Raw genomic sequence first — 18762 nt, 5'->3', positions numbered from 1 at the left:
TCCGGTCAAAATTCTCATGCTTGTTTTCAAATCCCTCCATGGTCTCACCCCTCCCTATCTCTACATAAGAACATAGGAAATAGGAGCAGGAGTAGGTCATTCGGCCCCTCGAGCCTGCTCCGCCATTCAATAAGATCATGGCTGATTTGATAGTGGCCTTAACTCCACTTTTCCTGTCTGCCCTTGACTCCCTTGTAGATCAAAAATCTGTCTAATTTAGCCTTAAATATACTCAATGACCCAGCCTCCACTGCCTTCTGGGGAAGAGAATTCCAAAGATTAACGACCCTCTGAGAAAAAATTCCTCCTCATCCCCGTCTTAAAAGAGAGACCTCTTATTTTAAAACTATCCCCCAAGAGGGGAAACATCCTCTCAGCATCTACCCTGTCTAGCCTCCCACCCCCCACCCCTTCAGAATCTTATATGTTTTATATGTTTCAATAAGATAATGTAATCTCCAGCCCCACCGCCCTACAAGGTATCGGCACTCGTCTAATTCTGGCCTTTTGTGCATCCCTGATTTTAATTGCTCCATTGGTGGCTGTGCCTTCAGTTGCTTAGGCCCCAAGCTCTGGAATACGCTCCCTACATCTCTCCGTCTCTCCACTCCTTTAAGACATCCCTTAGAATGTACCTATTTGACCAAGCTTTTGGTCATATGACCTAATATCCTGGTATGGCTTGGTGTCATATTTTGTTTTATAATGCTCCTGTGAAGCGCCTTGAGATGTTTTATTACGTTAAAAGTGCTACACAAATATAAGTTGTAATAAATGCTCGTCTGTCATCTTTCTTTCACAACCTTAGGATGTGCTAAAGCGCTTTACAACCAATGAAGTACTTTTGAAGTGTACTCAGTGCTGTAATGTAGAAAACACAGTAGCCAGGTTATGTACAGCAAGGTCTTGCAAACAATAGTGTGATAATGACTAGATAATCTATTTTAATGTAACAGTAGCTCAAATTTCAGGTTTCTTCCTTTCTGACTCAGGCAATGTTCTGCCATCTGAACCAAGTTGATGCCTACTTAGCCTCTATTTTAATCCAGGAAGGCATAATAATTACACCGTGCAAGTTTTTAGGCACACATTAATTTATGCACATTGAAATAATGCACAGTGCCTGTGATGAATCCTGCAATTTTTACCTCATGGCTCTGTTTGGACTTTTAAAGTCAACAACCCTTTAAGCTTAAGCAGCAATATGGTTGAATGTGGTATCTCTCTCCTCCCACTTCACTGTGAAGGAAATGACCAGGTTGTACAGTGACCAACTGAGCTCTCTGCTCTGCTCACAGGTACTGTTTAAAATTAGTGTAAATAAAGGTGCTGATGGGCAGAATGGAGTGCTTACTGATTGTAAGCTTAACTGTTACTGTAACCAGCAGGATCCAACACGCTCCACCTGCATGACTGGCCCACCAAGGCAAACAAAGAATCCACAGGAACAAATATAGGAACATAGGAGCAGGAGTAGGCCCTTCAGCCCATCGAGTCTGCTCCGCCATTCAATACGATCATAGCTGATCATCCACTTCAATGCCTTTTGCCCACACTATCCCCATATCCCTTTATGTCATTGGTATTTAGAAATCTGTCAATCTCTGCTTTAAACATACTCAATGACTGAGCTTCCACAGTCCTCTGGGGTAGAGAATTCCAAAGATTCACAACCCTCTGAGTAAAGAAATTTCTCCTCATCACTGTCCTAAGTGGCTTCCCCCTTATTTTGAAATTGTGTCTCCTGGTTCTAGACTCCTCAACCAGCGAAAACATCACACCTGCATCTACTCTTTAAGTATTTTGTAGGTTTCAATGAGATCACCTCTCATTGAAACTAGAGAATACAGGCCCAGTTTCCCCAATCTCTTTTCAAAGGACAGTCCCAACATCCCGGGAACAAGTGGTAAACCTTCGTTGCACGCTCTCAATGGCAATAATAACCTTACTAAGGTAAGGGGATTAAAACTGCACACAGTACTCTTGGTGCGGTCTAACCAAGATTCCATACAATTGAAGCAAGACTTCACTACTCCTGTACTCAAATCCTCTTGCGATAAAGGCTAACATACCATTAGCCTTCTTAATTGCTTGCTGCACCTGCATGCTAGCTGTCAGTGACTTATTAACGAGGACACCCAGGTCCCTTTGTACATCTACACTTTCTAATCGCTTACCATTTAAGAAATACCCTGCACATCTGTTTCTCCTACCAAAGTGGATAACCTCACATTTTTCCACATTACATTCCATCTGCCATGTTCTTGCCCATTCACTAAGTCTGTCCAAATCCACCATTTCCACCATTTCTTATTGTAAAGTTAGGCTTGTTGTAAAAGTCTAACTGGCTCATTAGTAGCCTTTGGGGTACCAAACCTGCAGTCCTTACATGGTCTGGTTTATATGTGACTCCCGTGACCAATGCGGTTGATTTTTATCTGCCTTCTGTAGTGGTCCAGCAGGCCTCTCCATGCTATCAAACCGCCACAAAGAATAACTGCAGTTGTTCATGAAGATAGCCCACCAACATATTCTCTGAGCAACTAAAGAAGGGCAATAAATGTCTGCTTTGCCAACGATGCCCACATCTAGTAAACAATTCAGCACTAAGGGCCAATGCTATTTTAAGTGATCCTTACAGCCGACAGAAAAAGGAGACCTTCATCTTATCAGTCTGCATTGGGTTTGAATGCAGAGGTGGAAGGATAGTGTTAAAACTGCTCCTTTTGGAGGAAATTTTTATTCATTCAATGTTGGATGTCAGACAAGCAGCATGGCAAATCAGACAGTGGAAGGGTGTCGAGAGGTGGTGGTGAGGGCATGCTGGGTGTCGCTCACGTACGTGTGGAACCTGATGTATTTTTGGATGATGCTGCTGAGGGGCAGCATGTAGATGAGAAATTGGAAGGGAGCAAAGATAGATCCTTGGGGGACTCCAGAGTTAACAGTTCAGGAGTAGGAAGAGAAGCCATTGCAGGTGATTCTCTGGCTATGAAAATGGAACCAGGCGGATGCAGTCCCACACAGCTAGACAACAGTGGTGAAGCATTGAGGAGGAAGCTGTGGTCAGCTGTGTCAAAGCCTGCAGACAGATCAGGAAGGATAAAGAGGGATAGTTCACCTTAGTCACAGTCACATAGGAAACCATTTGTGACTTTGATAAGGCCCATTTGAGTGGTATGGGCCTCTGATTGGACCAGCAGCATCAGGAGCCTGCTGACCATTGTAATGGACGTTGAATGCGGAGGTGGTCAATTAGGAGTCTGCTTCCCGGAAGATTGCTGAGCTGTCTCACTTCAGGCAAGTGTGGGCTCAGGACCTCCATTTGGTCCCAAAGCCCACAGGAAAATCCTGCCCATTAACTCTGTTTCTCTCTCCACAGATACTGCTTGACCTGCTGAGAGTGTCCGGCATTTTCTGTTTTTATTTAGTAAACACATTTGCCTTCTAACTGCTGGATAAATGAAAATTATTAGTTAAATCAACTGTCACAAATGAAATGATAAAATGTAAGTCACTGAGGAATTGTTAATATGTGGTTTGAACATTTGTTAATAATTGGAAATGAATGTTCAGTATGAAGGTGACTTATACAGTGCCTTGGAATTCCAAACTATTAGCAATAGTTAAACTATTGACGGGGCAATTAACTGTGGTTGCGATGGTGTAAATGATGCCGAGGCCTGAAATTATCTGTATAAGCGGCTGGCAGTTTTAAGTGTGGACCATAACACACACGACATACTAGCCCCTTTACCACCACCCCTGTAGCATATACAGTAAATCCTTACTGACTGTAATAGTTAATCAAAGAAAGCAGGATATCAGGCACATCACTTGGTTCTGTTCAGATAATGACAGGCCTAGGCACATTTTCACCATCACAACCTTCTCGGCAATAGCATACTATTGCTAATAAACCTCACATTGTTTGGAATTCCAAAGCATAAGTCAGACCAAACATTCATTTCCAGTTATTCTGAAATATGCAAACCACATATTAACAATTACTCAGTGCCTTATATTTTACAGTTTTAATTGTGACAGTTGATTTAACTGATAACTTTCATTTATCCACGCTTTATAAGGCAGATATTGGCACTTGATTTTGCAAAAGTCTTTCCAATTTCTATTCCTCCTGGCCTTCATTGGCTTTGCTTGATGCAGAAAGAATTGTATTGCACAAATGGAGATCCTTGATATAATGGCCCAGAGATCACAAGCAGGGGGATCAGAGAGATTGCAGGGAGGAGTTATGAGAGGTTGTGGGGGTTCTGAGAGATCGCTGAGGGGCTCGGCACACGCAGAGTTGTGAAAATCATGATGAGGGAGGCAGATCATGGCAAGTTAACTTGAGGGATCTGAGGGGGTTGGATGGAGAGCACTCCTGCCCTCATGTTCCACAAGTAGTGCTGTATAGGCACTGACCTGCTGGATCCAGCACTTCTCACTTCCCTTTAGCAGCTGGGTTTCCCGAACCCTGGGACTCCTGGCCCACGACCGTTAAATCCAAATTGATGAGAAAATCTATGGCATGCAGCCTCATTAACATATTATAATGACCAACCCACCTCCCCAGTGTGGGTTACTCGTTCGGCCTTACAATGCAACCTTAGTTAACAACAACTTGTATTTATATAGTGCCTTTAACTTAATAAAATGCTCCAAGGCGCTTCACAGAAGTATTATAAAGAAATATTTGACACTGAGAAAAAAAGAAAGCTTGGTCAAAGAGGTGGGTTTTAAGGAATGTCTTAAAGGAGAAACGAGGCTGAGAGGTGTAGGGAGGGAATTCTCGAGCTTAGGGCTTGGCAGCTAAAAGCAGGGCCACCAATGGTGGAGCGATTAAAATCAGGGATGCTCAAGAAACCAGAATTAAATGCATGCAGATATCTCAGAGGATTGTGGGGCTGGAGAAGATTACAGAGATAGGGAGGGACAAGGCCATGGAGGTTTTTGAAAACAAGGATGAGAATTTTGAAATTGAGGATTGCTTAACCATGAGCCAATGCAAGTCAGCGAGTACAGGGGTGATAGGTGAACGGGACTTGTTTTGAGTTGGGACATGGCAGCAGAGTTTTGGATGACTTCAAGTGTACAGAGGGTAGAGTTTGGGAGGTCAGCCAGGAGTGCATTGGAATAGACAAGTCTAGTAACAAAGGCATGAATGAGGTTTACAGGAGTAGATGAGCTGAAGCGGGACAGATTCAGGCGATGTTATGGAGGTGGAAATGGGTGGTCTTAGTGATGGCATGAATTTGAGGTTAGGAGCTCATCTCGGGGTCAAATATGACAACAAGGTCACGAACATTCTGGTTCAGCCTTAAGACAGTTGCCAGGGAGAAGGATGGACTCAGGAGCTGGAGAATGGGGTTTGTAGTGGTTAAACTAGAAGTAGGCACATTTGTGGCAGGTTGCCATTTTTAACAATTTAAATCCTTCCCCGACACTGTCCCACCTGTCCTATGGGGCTTAAAATTATCCCCAGTATATCCAGGTAAAAAATGTACAAATGTTAACGTTGGAAGACAAATCACAAAGGTGACCACACTTTTGAAGTATCTCATTGGCTGTAAACTGCCTCCTTCATGAGGGGCGCAATATAATTGCAAGTTCTTTCTTTCATACTTATTTTTGCTACGTTTTGTTAGTAAAATGTGTTTACAATGAATAAGAATATGCCTTTTTTAATGTAAAATTTAAAAACTTTCTAAGAAACTGTGCCTTGGACTCCCTAGACGTACTTGCACAATTAGCACCATTTAAAATTTGTTGTCTAAACACCTGTTGCCATCCTACCTTGTTCGGAAACCAGCACGTATAGTAGAATAAGTCAAATGCTCACTTAATCTAAATGCTGCAGTTACACTTTGACAATATTATTGTTGTTCAAGTGTGGGAAAATCACAGCCAGCGGGTACTAATACTGGGTGGGGAGTGTGGAATATAAGAAAGCACAATGTGCTCACTCTATCTACTTCCACCAAGACACACAGCACACACCTATATATAGACACTAAGCAAAAGAAGGAGACGTTAGCACAGGTCACCAAACACTTGATCCCAGAGGTAGTTTTGAAACAGAGTCTTAAAGAAGGAGAGCAGGATGGAGAGGAGAAGGGATTTGTGGTGGGAAATTCCAGAGCTGAGGGCCTAGACAGCTGAAGGTGCAGTCGCCAATGGCAAAGCAAAGAAAGTGAGGGAGGCACAAGGGACCAAAGTTGGAACAACGAGGAGTCTCGGAGGGCTGGAGGAAGTTACAGAGATGGGGAGGAGTGAGGCCATGGAGGATATAAAAACATCTTCACTAAGAAGGAAGAAGATTGGATGTCAAGACTTAGTGGGAAGGTTAGAAGGATGTGACCAAAAATATAGTCAAATAGATGGGTTTTGAGCAGATCTGTAATGGTGGAGAGTTTGGCAGAGAGGTGATTGTTTCAGAGAGGAACTACCAGACTATCACCAATAGTGGAGTGGAGAATGATCAACAATGGGCAGGAGGTCAGAGGTATGAAGGAGGGTGTAATGCAGGAGCTAGGGCAGGAGGAGACCACAGTAAGCAGCTGTAGTAATGAATAGGTTTGATCACAATTTTCAACATGAATTCATGCTATCGCAATTGAGCCATTGGGCAGCTCTGACTCAGTTCAATGGTGAAGTGGACCACAAGAGGAAAGGAGGAATTGCCAGTACTCCAACTCCTGATCCCTGTCTGATGACCCCTGTCAGAAGGTTCACGTGGACTGGGTTTGTCTGTGATGTTGCTCCCAGCTATAATATGCCTTGTTGTCAAGGCTTACAGTGGCCAGTTGAGCAGGAGGACACCCACAAAACTGTAATCATAGCAATGAGTCAATGCCTACAAGAAAAAAGATTGGGGGAGAAACTTAAATGAGAAAACATGTTAAACAGACTGGTGAAAAGTGTAATTATGTATTGCATGGTTTTAAACTGCCTGAGAGCCCATGGTATAAATCTTCAGGAGTAGCCATGCTTTCCCTACACATTCCCAACTAGATGAACCCTGCCTCTGAAATTAAGTTGAAGAGATTGTTACGACCAGGTGAGAAAAAGGTCTAGGGTTGCCTTTCAGCCTTCACCTGGTCTTACTGTAACAGGGTTTAATTTTAAACACACCGTGTCTTCGCTCCCCCTTGTTCACCACTTTCCAATTATAAGGCAAAGAAACCAGCACAAACAGGCTTTCTTAGGTTTAAAGAAGAAAAGTTGAAATTTATTAAACTTAAATTCTACTTTGGTTAATGCCTAGGGCTACACGCCGTGCCCACGCTAGCATGCATACCCGATACACACATGCAAGTAGAGACAGAAAAGAGCAGAAGAAAAATAAAGTGGAAAAGTTTGAGGCAATATCTGAAGAGTTTTTGTTACGGTTCTTCGAGTTCACTGTAGAGTCCTTGATTGTAGGTGTATCTTGCTTTTCATTGGGGCCCAGTATTCTTCTTAAACCTTGTTCGCTGTGGAGACTTTTCACTCTTGGGGTTCAGGTTTCTTCAGTGGATTCAGAGGCTTGTGAGAAAGAGATGGGAGCAGACAGGAGAGAGATCTTCTCAGTCCAGGAGCAAACAGGCTTTCTGCCCAAACTGTTTGTATAAATTCCAAAAAACTCAGGTTGTCCAGCAGGTTAGTCATGTGTCCATTTGTGTATTCGGCCATCATAGCAGTCAACCTGGAATGCGAGCTCCCCCACCTTCAATGTCTGGTGATCAAAAGTCCATTATGAGTTGAATGTCAAGGAATGCCTGCTTTGTCGTTCCAAACACTGTTAATCTGCAAATGTCTTTTCTAGCCACGGCTGATCTGTTTAACAAGTCCTTTCTTAACTCCAGTAACAGTTTAAAATCAATGTTCATGAAAAAATGAATGTGCCTCGATCTTGGCAGGTGGAGGCCTAGCATGACAATTTAAAACCGGTTGTTTTGCTTGGCCTTAAACCTCGGTGTGGTTTGCAGACTTGCTTATACTCGCATGCACTGTGGGATTGCCTTTCCCTTGCAGCATTTTGGTGTGAAACCTCAATTCAGTATGAGACCTGAGCACAAGATCCAGGCTGGCAGTCTAGTGCAGTACTGAGGGATTGCTGCACTGTTGGTAGTGCTGTCTTTCAGAAGCGATGTTAAACCAAGGCCCTGTCTGCTCTCAGGTGGACGTAAAAGAACCCATGCCACCATTTTGAAGAAGAGCAGCCAATTAAGTACTTTTTAAATGGAGGGAATGAAGTTCTCCCCAGTGTCCTGGTCAATATTTATCCCTTAACTAACATTACTAAAACAGATTATCTGTTCATTTTTACATTGTTGTTTGTGGGAGCTTGCTGTGCGCAAATTGACTGCCACTTTCCCTCCATTACAACAGTGATTACATTTCAAAAGTACTTCATTGGCTGTTAAGTGCTGAGGGTGTGAAAGATGCGATATAAATGCAAGTCATTCTTTTTTAAAATTTGTTCTCTTCACAGATGCTGAGTGTGTATTTCTGTTTCTATTTCACTACAGAACATACGAGGCTCCCCTATGGCTAAGTACATTAACCTGGTGAGCAGCTGAGTCATATGGGCCTGGAAGGCTTCAGGTTCAATCCATGGTCGATGATCTGAGCTGGGCTAGCCCTGGCTTGAGCACCCTTTTTGTTAGGACAGGTAAAATCAGTCAGAGCCTCCTGTTCCTGACTATTATCCAGCAAGCCCGTAACTCAAAAGTGCATACGAGAACATCGAGTGAATACAGCATTGGCCTAAGCTGAGCCGCTCTCTATTGGTGACTACTCCTCCATTAGTTCCAGCCTTTATAAACATTGGCCAGCTGTATGAAGTGCAGGAGGGTCATCGCTGCCGGTGAAGCTGCAAACCAACAGTATCAGCGCCTTTGGGAAAGGAGCGGAGAAATGCTGAAAGGGTGCAGCAATTCTTGGAGAGAGCAAGTTAACAGGTTGGCCGAGGACTTGCTTCAAAATTGGCTCTGAGTCCAAACTGATGTCTGTTCTCTCCACAGAGGCTGAATGACCTTTTGCGTGTATCGATTTCACAGTAAACTATATCAGTCCATCTCCGCCATCTTCCTGGCCAGAGGATAAGGACACCCATCTCTGTTTGAATGGTGTTTCCATCAGCTCAAGGTGCAGACTTTCAGGAGTTTCTGGCTAGCCTCTGCACACCTTGATCGCTGCAGGCACCAACTCCGCGAATACACTTTCTCAAATCAGGCCTCTGGCTAATGGCTTCCAACAGGACTTACCCTAAGTCACAGTGTTTCCTCATCGGCTATGTAATGGACAGTTCCTTTACCAAGGTAGAAGGAGATAACAGCTTGTCACGTGACTGCTGGTACTGTAAAATAGAAAAGTGTTACTCGTATCCAGTCTAATATCAAACCTATTACACTTTATTGCCAACCCATCCCTTACATGCATGACTTTATAAATCAATAACAAAACAAGATAAAGATCAGCTCATAGTTAAATCAAACTTTGATGTTAACTTATTTCATTTATGCTGAGGGAGTCATAAATTTAAGATAAGCACTAATAAATCCAATAAGGAATTCAGTAGAAACTTCTTTATCCAGAGAGTGGTTAGAATGGAATTCACTACCACAAGGAGGAGTTGTGCTGAATAGCATAGATGCATTTAAGGGGAACCTAATTAGTATTTGAGGGAAGAAGGAATAGAGGGATATGCTTATAGGGTTAGATAAAGTAAGCTGGGAGGAGCCTCACGTGGAGCATACCAACCGCACAGACCAGCTGGGCTGAATGGCCTGTTCCTGTGCTGTAAATTCTATGTAATACTGTGTATGGATGTGGGTTTCCAGCTCTTAAATTGCCAGCACATTGTGACCCAGTTATAAACACAAGAGAAATTCAATTAAAATTAAGAAATTCATTAATTAAGAAACTTTGATTAAGACTTATTTGTATATGTAAACATTTACAAGGATGCACAGACAGAGGGGAACATTTTTCCCTTCACGAATAGTAGCAGAGCAAGTAAAACAATGGTCCAATTGTTCAAACATATTAATGGACTAAAGCCTGTCCTTAGTGATGCTCAAACTCCAAGATGGCTTTAAAAGCATTAGTGAACAGTGAGAAAAAAGGCAGTTTTACTTATTAAGGAAAATCATGGAGATCCCGTGTAGAAATATGCAACTGTGGAAGTAAGTTGAAAATCTGAGGAGATCTGGAGTTCTTCTTTCTTTGGCCTCCTTATCTCGGGAGACAATGGGTAAGCCCCTGGAGGTGGTCAGTGGTTTGTGGAGCAGTGCCTGGAGTGGCTATAAAGGCCAATTCTAGAGTGACAGGCTCTTCCACAGGTGCTGCAGAAAAATTTGTTTGTCGGGGCTGTTACACAGTTGGCTCTCCCCTTGCGCCTCTGTCTTTTTTCCTGCCAACTGCTAAGTCTCTTCGACTCGCCACACTTTAGCCCCGCCTTAATGACTGCCCGCCAGCTCTGGCGAACGCTGGCAACTGACTCCCATGACTTGTGATCAATGTCACAGGACTTCATGTCGCATTTGCAGACGTCTTTGAAGCAGAGACATGGACGGCCGGTGGGTCTGATACCAGTGGCGAGCTCGCTGTACAATGTATCTTTGGGGATCCTGCCATCTTCCATGCGGCTCACATGGCCAAGCCATCTCAAGCGCCGCTGACTCAGTAGTGTGTATAAGCTGGGGATGTTGGCCGCCTCGAGGACTTCTGTGTTGGAGATACGGTCCTGCCACCTGATGCCAAGTATTCTCCGGAGGCAGCGAAGATGGAATGAATTGAGATGTCGCTCTTGGCTGACATACGTTGTCCAGGCCTCGCTGCCATAGAGCAAGGTACTGAGGACACAGGCTTGATACACTCGGACCTTTGTGTTCCGTGTCAGTGTGCCATTTTCCCACACTCTCTTGGCCAGTCTGAACATAGCAACATGGAAGCCTTTCCCATGCGCTTGTTGATTTCTGTATCTAGAGACATGTTACTGGTGATAGTTGAGCCTAGGTAGGTGAACTCTTGAACCACTTCCAGAGCATGGTCGCCAATATTGACGGATGGAGCATTTCTGACATCCTGCCCCATGATGTTCATTTTCTTGAAGCTGATGGTTAGGCCAAATTCATTGCAGGCAGCCGCAAACCTGTCGATGAGACTCTGCAGGCACTCTTCAGTGTGAGATGTTAAAGCAGCATCGTCAGCAAAGAGGAATTCCCTGATGAGGACTTTCCGTACTTTGGACTTCGCTCTTAGACGTGCAGGGTTGAACAACCTGCCCCCAGATCTTGTGTGGAGGAAAACACCTTCTTCAGAAGACTTGAACGCATGTGAAAGCAGCAGGGAGAAGAAAATCCCAAAAGGTGTGGGTGCGAGAACACAGCCCTGTTTCACGCCACTCAGGATAGGAAAGGGGTCTGATGAGGTGCCGCCATGTTGAATTGTGCCTTTCATATTGTCATGGAATGAGGTGATGATACTTAGTAGCTTTGGTGGACATCCAATCTTTTCTAGTAGTCTGAAGAGATCACGTCTGCTGACGAGGTCAAAGGCTTTGGTGAGGTCAATGAAAGCAATGTAGAGGGGCATCTGTTGTTCGTGGCATTTCTCCTGTATCTGACGAAGGGAGAACAGCATGTCAACGGTCGATCTCTCTGCACGGAAGCCACACTGTGCCTCAGGGTAGCTGGAGTTAATGATACTATTAAAGGCCAAGATTTTGCAGCAGCACCACATCAATGATGGAGATTGAATAGCACAGGGGAGATTCCTGCCACAGAGCATAAGTATGGTGGCTATTACTGGGTGTCCTGCAGTGGAGCAGTAAGAGAGGGAAAGAGCTTGTAGTATCCAACATCTCTGGATTAGAGTCCAGCTACCCTGGCATAATGGAAGAAGAGGCTCGGGCTCAATAGAAAGACATGTTGCCTGATGGAAAATGATCTTTAATAGGTGGAAGTGAAGACAGAGGCTCTCAGCAGCTAACACCTCTGGAACAGGGTCTCAGAGTCAGATACCTGCTCATGATGGAGGAATAGGCTGAGCAGGAAGATTTCAATTAAGCGGGTAACTGAAGCCCTGTAACACCATATAAACCTCAGTAGCAGGACTGTCCTCCGCTAAAGGTTGACCAAACCAATGGCTCCCCCAGGTACAAGGCATCATATGCACAGTGCCATCAATACGCTTATCTACAATCCTATGGCATACTTAAATCTGGAGAGTTATTTCTCAACAGATCAACAAATACATTTAAAATTATTATATTCTGATATATATCACGAAAGGAGGAAGAAATGATTCAGTGTACAAAGCCTTGGTCACACCTTATCTAGAGTTTTGCGTTCAGTTTTCGGCATCGAATCTCAGAAAGGATTTTATATCTTTTGTAGCCTTGGAGAGGGGTGCAGTGCAGCTTTACTAGAATGATACTGGGGCTCAAAGGGGTTAAATTATGAGGACATACGCTTAAACTTGGAATACTTGGGTACGTCTTTGAGATTGGAAACATGAGGGGAGATCTATTTGATCTGTTTAAAAAGATCAAGTTATCCAATATGTAGATAGAGGGAAGCTATTCCCTCTAGTGGAAGAATCCAGATCAAGGGAGGCACAATCCTCCTGTTGTTAGAGCTAGGCCATTCAGGAGTGAAACTTTTCACACAGAGGTTAGTGGAAATCTCAAATTCTCTCCCTCTGTTTAAGTGTATGGATGCTGGGTCAATTCAAATCTTTAAGGCTAAGATCGATAGACTTTTGTTGGGTAAGGGTATCAAGAAATATGAATGAAAGGCAGATAAATAGAGTTCAGGTGCCAATCAGCCTTCATCTAGTTGAATGCCGATCAGGTTTGAGGGGCTTACTACTGTTCCTATGTTGTTATGAGATCCTTCTGGTGCCACATTGGTACAACTTGCATTGAAATCAGTGCATTAATAAAGTCTGTTGATTGACAATAACTCATATTTCCATAAAAGAGGAAAATACAGCACAAGCTGTTTGTGTTTTAAGTCCAAATAGATAAAGACATGTTCTCAATTTATTTGCCAGCTGTGAATTTTGTGCGTGATTCTGCAGAAAGCAACTTTGCACTCCAACAATATATTGCTCAGTTTGTGTTTACATCCTTTTATTGTGGCTGGTTATTGCTCTGCTTCATTTTTTAAATATATGTTTAATCGTTTCTTCATCCAGTTGTTTTGTATCAGAATTGTTGTGAGCTTGTGTCCAGTGTTAAATACAGGGAGTTCCTTGACTTCTTTTCTCTATATTTAACAGCTGCGTACTGTGTATTAAGGTGGTTGTTGAATACAAACCACGTGTTTTGAAGTCTTTTCTAGTTTGTTACTAATTGAATTTAATAACAAACAGCATGATTTTGGCATGAAAATGATGAGCTGAATGGCCTCCTATGTGCTGCATGACTCTCTGCTTTTTGTCTTTCTTGACACTTTTTGTGTTTTTTTTAAATTCTGCTCTCCTGACCTGTGCTGGGGTGGACTCAATGGATGCTGGTTACCTCTGGTGCCTCAACTAAGTCTTCAGTTGAGAACCTAGTCTGATTTGATTGTTGGGGGCAGCTGGGGTCAATGGATGGTGATCAGAAGCAGCAATATTAACTGACTTTTCTCTCCCCTTCCTACTCCCGGGACACTGAGACCAATTGTATCCCCTTCCACCACTGTCCCAGCTGAGAGCAACTAACTCAGCACCGAGCAGGGATCAAACCAATGACCTCCTGGCCTGTATACTCTGTATGGCACTTACCACTGAGCCATTAGGGCAAATCACAATGAGACATTAGTAAATTTATCTTGGAGATTGCATAGAAGTTACAGCACAGAAACAGGCCATTGGGCCCAAGTGGTCCAGACTGTATTGTGTTCCATACCAGCCTCCTCCAACCCTACCTCATCTAACCCGATCTTAATATTCCTTTTTTCCTCATGTGTTTATTTAGCTTCCTGTTATCATAGAACAGAAGGCCAATCAATTGGAGCTCTGTATTCTCATCCAATTTCCTTCACCTTTCCCTTATCTCCTATTATATTCTGCCTCTTTAAATATTTAACCAATCTATAAGTGTGACGCACCATCAATAAACACTGAACTATAACAACCTTCCAGTTTCTGATTGCCTGATATTTTAAGTCACCAATTTATTATAATTAGTTAAAAGGTGGTGAGAGTGAGTAATATGGGCGTCAGTACATTTATACAAATACTAATAACATATTAAATATGGGATTACAATCGTCAAACTGGTCAAGCAGTCCTGGATACAAACTTAATAATTGGGATATTGCAAAATACAAACATGAATCCTGTCAAGTTGTGACCTCTGTAGTTTGTTCCTCTCAGAACTCAATCAAAATGCGACTGCCTCCTATATCTTTATTGTTCAGCCCAATCATTGAATTTGATAATGAAATGTTCATTATGAATGTGTTTTTTAATTCATTGCTGTAATGTGGGCGTAACTGGCTGGGCCAGCATTTATTGCCCATCCCTAATTGCCCTTGAGAAGGTGGTGGTGAGCTGCCTTCTTGAACCGCTGCAGTCCGTGTGAGCTAGATACACCCACAGTGCTGTTAGGAAGGGATTTTGACCCAGCGACAGTGAAGGAACGGCGATATAGTTCCAAGTCAGGATGGTGTGTGACTTGGACGGGAACTTGCAGGTGGTGATGTTCCCATGAATCTGCTGCCCTTGTCCTTCTAGTTGGTAGAGGTCTCGGGTTTGAAACGTGTTGTCTAAGGAGCCTTGGTGCATTGCTGCAGTACATTTTGTAGATGGTACACACTGCTGCCACTGTGCGTCGGTGGTGGAGGGCGTGAATGTTTGTGGATGGTGTGTCAATCAAGCGGGCTGCTTTGTCCTGGATGGTGTTGAGCTTCTTGAGTGTTGTTGGAGCTGCACCCATCCAGGCAAGTGGAGAGTATTCCATCACACTCCTGACTTGTGCCTTGTAGATGGTGGACAGGTAAACAGGAGGTGAGTTACTCCCCACAGAATTCCCAGCCTCTGACCTGCTCTTGGAGGCATAGTATTTATGTGGCTGCTGTAGTTCAGTTTCTGGTCAATGGTAACCCCCAGGATGTTTCAGTGGGGGATTCTGCGATGGTGATACCATTGAAAGTCAAGGGGAAATGGTTAGCTTCTTTCTTGTTGTAGATGGTCATTGCCTGGCACTTGTGTGGTGCAAATGTTACTTGCCACTTATCAGCCTAAGCCTGGATGTTGTTCAGCAGTTGGTGGACAGGCTTAGGGGAGTCAGGAGGTGAGTTACTCGCTGCAGGATTCCTACCCTCTGACCTGCTGTTGTAGCCATGGTATTTATATGGCTACTCCAGTTCAGTTTCTGGTCAATGGTAGCCCCTAGGATGTTGATAGTGGAGGATTCAGCGATGGTAATGCCATTGAATGTCAAGGGGAGATGGTTAGATTCTCTCTTGTTGTAGATGGTCATTGCCTGGCACTTGTGTGGCTCGAATGTTACTTGCCACTTATCAGCCCAAGCCTGGATATTGTCCAGGTCTTGCTGCATTTCTACACGGACTGCTTCAGTATTTGAGGAGTCCCGAATGGTGCTGAACATTGTGCAATCATCAGAGAACATCCCCACTTCTGACCTTATGATTGAAGGAAGGTCATTGATGAAGCAGCTGAAGATGGTTGGACCTAGGACATACCCTGAGGAACTCCTGCAGTGATGCCCTGGAGCTCAGATGATTGACCTCCAACAACCACAGCCATCTTCCTTTGCACTGGGTATGACTCCAACCAGCAGACAACTTTCCCCCTGATTCCCATTGACTCCTGTTTTGCTAGGGCTCCTTGATGCCATACTCGGTCAAATGCTGCCTTGATGTCAAGGGCAATCACTCTCACCTCACCTCTTGAGTTCAGCTCTTTTGTCCATGTTTGAACCAAGGCTGTAATGAAGTCAGGAGCTGAGTCACCCTGGCGGAACCCAAACCCAAAGCATCACAGAGCAGGTTATTGCTAAGCTAGTGCTGCTTGATGGCACTGTTGATGACACCTTCCATCACTTTACCGATGATTGAGAGTAGATTGATGGGGCGGTAATTGGCCGGGTTGGATTTGTCCTGCTTTTTGTGTACAGAACATACCTGGGTAATTTCCACATTGCCAGGTAGATGCCAGTGTTGCAGCTGTACTGGAACAGCTTGGCGAGGGGTGCGGCAAGTTCTGGAGCACAGGTCTTCAGTACTATTGCCGGAATATTGTCAGGGTCCATAGCCTTTTCAGTATCCAGTGCCTTCAGTCATTTCTTGATATCACAAGGAGTGAATCGAATTGGCTGAAGTCTGGCATCTGTGATGCTGGGGACATCAGGAGGAGGCCGAGATGGATCATCAACTCAGCACTTCTGGCTGAAGATTGTTGCAAATGCTTCTGCCTTATCTTTTGCACTGATGTGCTGGGCTCCCCCAACATTGAAGATGGGGATATTTGTGGAGCCACCTCCTCCAGTTAGTTGTTTAATTGTCCACCACCATTCACAACTGGATATGGCAGGCCTGCAGAGCTTAGATCTGATCTGTTGGTTATGGGATCGCTAGCTCTGTCTATTGTATGTTGCTTATGCAGTTTGGCATGCAAGTAGTCCTGGGTTGTAGCTTCACCGGGTTGACACCTCATTTTGAGATATGCCTGGTGCTGCTCCTGGCATGCCCTCCTGCACTCTTCATTGAACCAGGGTTGGTCTCGTGGCTTGATGGTAATGATAGAGTAGGGGATATTCCAGGCCATGAGGTTACAGATTGTGGTTGAGTACAATTCTGCTGCTGCTGTTGGCCCACAGCGCCTCATGGATGCCCAGTTTTGCATTGCTAGATCTGTTCGAAATCGATCCCATTTAGCACGGTGATAGTGCCACACAACATGATGGATGGTATCCTTAATGTGAAGGTGGGACTTCATCTCCACAAGGACTGTGCGGTGGTCACTCCTACCAATATAGTCATGGACAGAAGCATCTGCAGCAGGCAGATTGGTGAGGCAAGGTCAAGTATGTTTTTCCCTCATGTTGGTTCCCCCACCACCTGCCGCAGACCCAGTCTAGCAGCTATGTCCTTTAGTACTCAGCCAGCTTGGTCAGTAGTGGTGCTACTGAGCCACTCTTGGTGATGGACATTGAAGTCCCTCACCCAGAGTACATTTTGTGCCCTTGCCACCCTCAGTGCTTCCTCCAAATGGTGTTCAACATGGAGGAGTACTGACTCATCAGCTGAGGGAGGGCGCTAGGTGGTAACCTATGCAACGCACCAAGGCTCCTTAGACAGCAACTTCCAAACCCGCGACCTCTACCACCTCGAAGGACAAGAGCAGCAGATGCATGGGAACATCACCACCTGCAAGTTCCCATCCAAGTCACACACCATCCTGACTTGGAACTATATTGCCGTTCCTTCACTGTCGCTGGGTCAAAATCCTGGAACTCCCTTCCTAACAGCACTGTGAGTGTACCTACCTCACATGGACTGCAGCGGTTCAAGAAGGCAGCTCACCACCATCTTCTCAAGGGCAATTAGGGATGGGCAATAAATGCTGGCATAGCCAGTGCTGCCCACATCCCATGAATGAATAAAAAAAAAATCAGTAGGTGGTTACCTTGCCCATGTTTGACCTGATGCCGTGAGAATTCATGGGGTCCGGAGCCGATGTTGAGGACTCCCAGGGCAACTCCCTCCCTACTGTATACCACTGTGCCACCACCTCTGCTGGGTCTGTCCTGCCGGTGGGACAGGACATACCCAGGGATAGTGATTGCACTGCCTGTTAGGTATGATGCCCTGAGTATGACAATGTCAGGCTGTTGTTTGACTAGTCTGTGGGACAGCTCTCCCAACTTTGGCACAAGTCCCAGATGTTAGTAAGGAGGACTTTGCAGGGTCGACAGGGTTGTTGTGGTTTCCGGTCCCGAGGTCGATACCGGGTGGTCCGTCTGGTTTCATTCCTTTTTGTTGACTTCGTAGCGGTTAGGTGCAACTGAGTGGCTTGCTAGGCCATTTCAGAGGGCATGTAAGAGTTAACCACATTGCTGTGGGTCTGGAGTCACATGTGGCCAGACCAGGTAGGGACAGCAGATTTCCTTCCCTAAAGGACATTAGTGAACCAGATGGATTTTTACAACAATCGACAATGGTTTCATGGCCATCATTAGACTAGCTTTTAATTCCAGATTTATTAATTAAATTCAAATTCCACCTTCTGCTGTGATGGGATTCGAACCCATGTCTCCAGATCAATACCCTGGGTCTCTGGGTTACTAGTCCAGTGATAATACCACTACGTCACTGCCTACACAACAATTTTTTTCCCCCTTATTTACTGTCCCCTGTGATTCTGAAGGCAATTCTGGGCCTCATCGCTTCCTATCTTTGTAATTTTCTCCAGCCCTACAACCTTCCAAGAACTCTGCACTCCTCCAAATCTGACCACTTGTGCATCTCACATTCCTTTCAGCCCACTGTTGGTGGCTGTGCCTTCAGCTGTGCTCTGGAATTTCCTCCCTAAACCTTCTGCCTCACCTTGATCAAGGCCCACCATAAACTCACAGGCTGGATTTTCCCTGTAGGCTTCTGAACCCCACCGTCAGGCTCAAATGAGGGTCAGAAGCCCGCACTGTGTGGGAAATATTCATTGTGAGTTCCCCAGGAGCAGCCAATTAATGCCCAGACGGTGGGCTCTTGAAGCTGGAGGGCCGATCAGAGTATGCCATGGGATGTATGTGAGGGA

This window comes from Heterodontus francisci, chromosome 10 (assembly GCF_036365525.1).
Source record: "Heterodontus francisci isolate sHetFra1 chromosome 10, sHetFra1.hap1, whole genome shotgun sequence".
NCBI lineage: Eukaryota > Metazoa > Chordata > Chondrichthyes > Heterodontiformes > Heterodontidae > Heterodontus > Heterodontus francisci.
The sequence above is the reverse complement of the archived record's forward strand: the minus strand, read 5'-3'. Positions refer to the sequence as shown.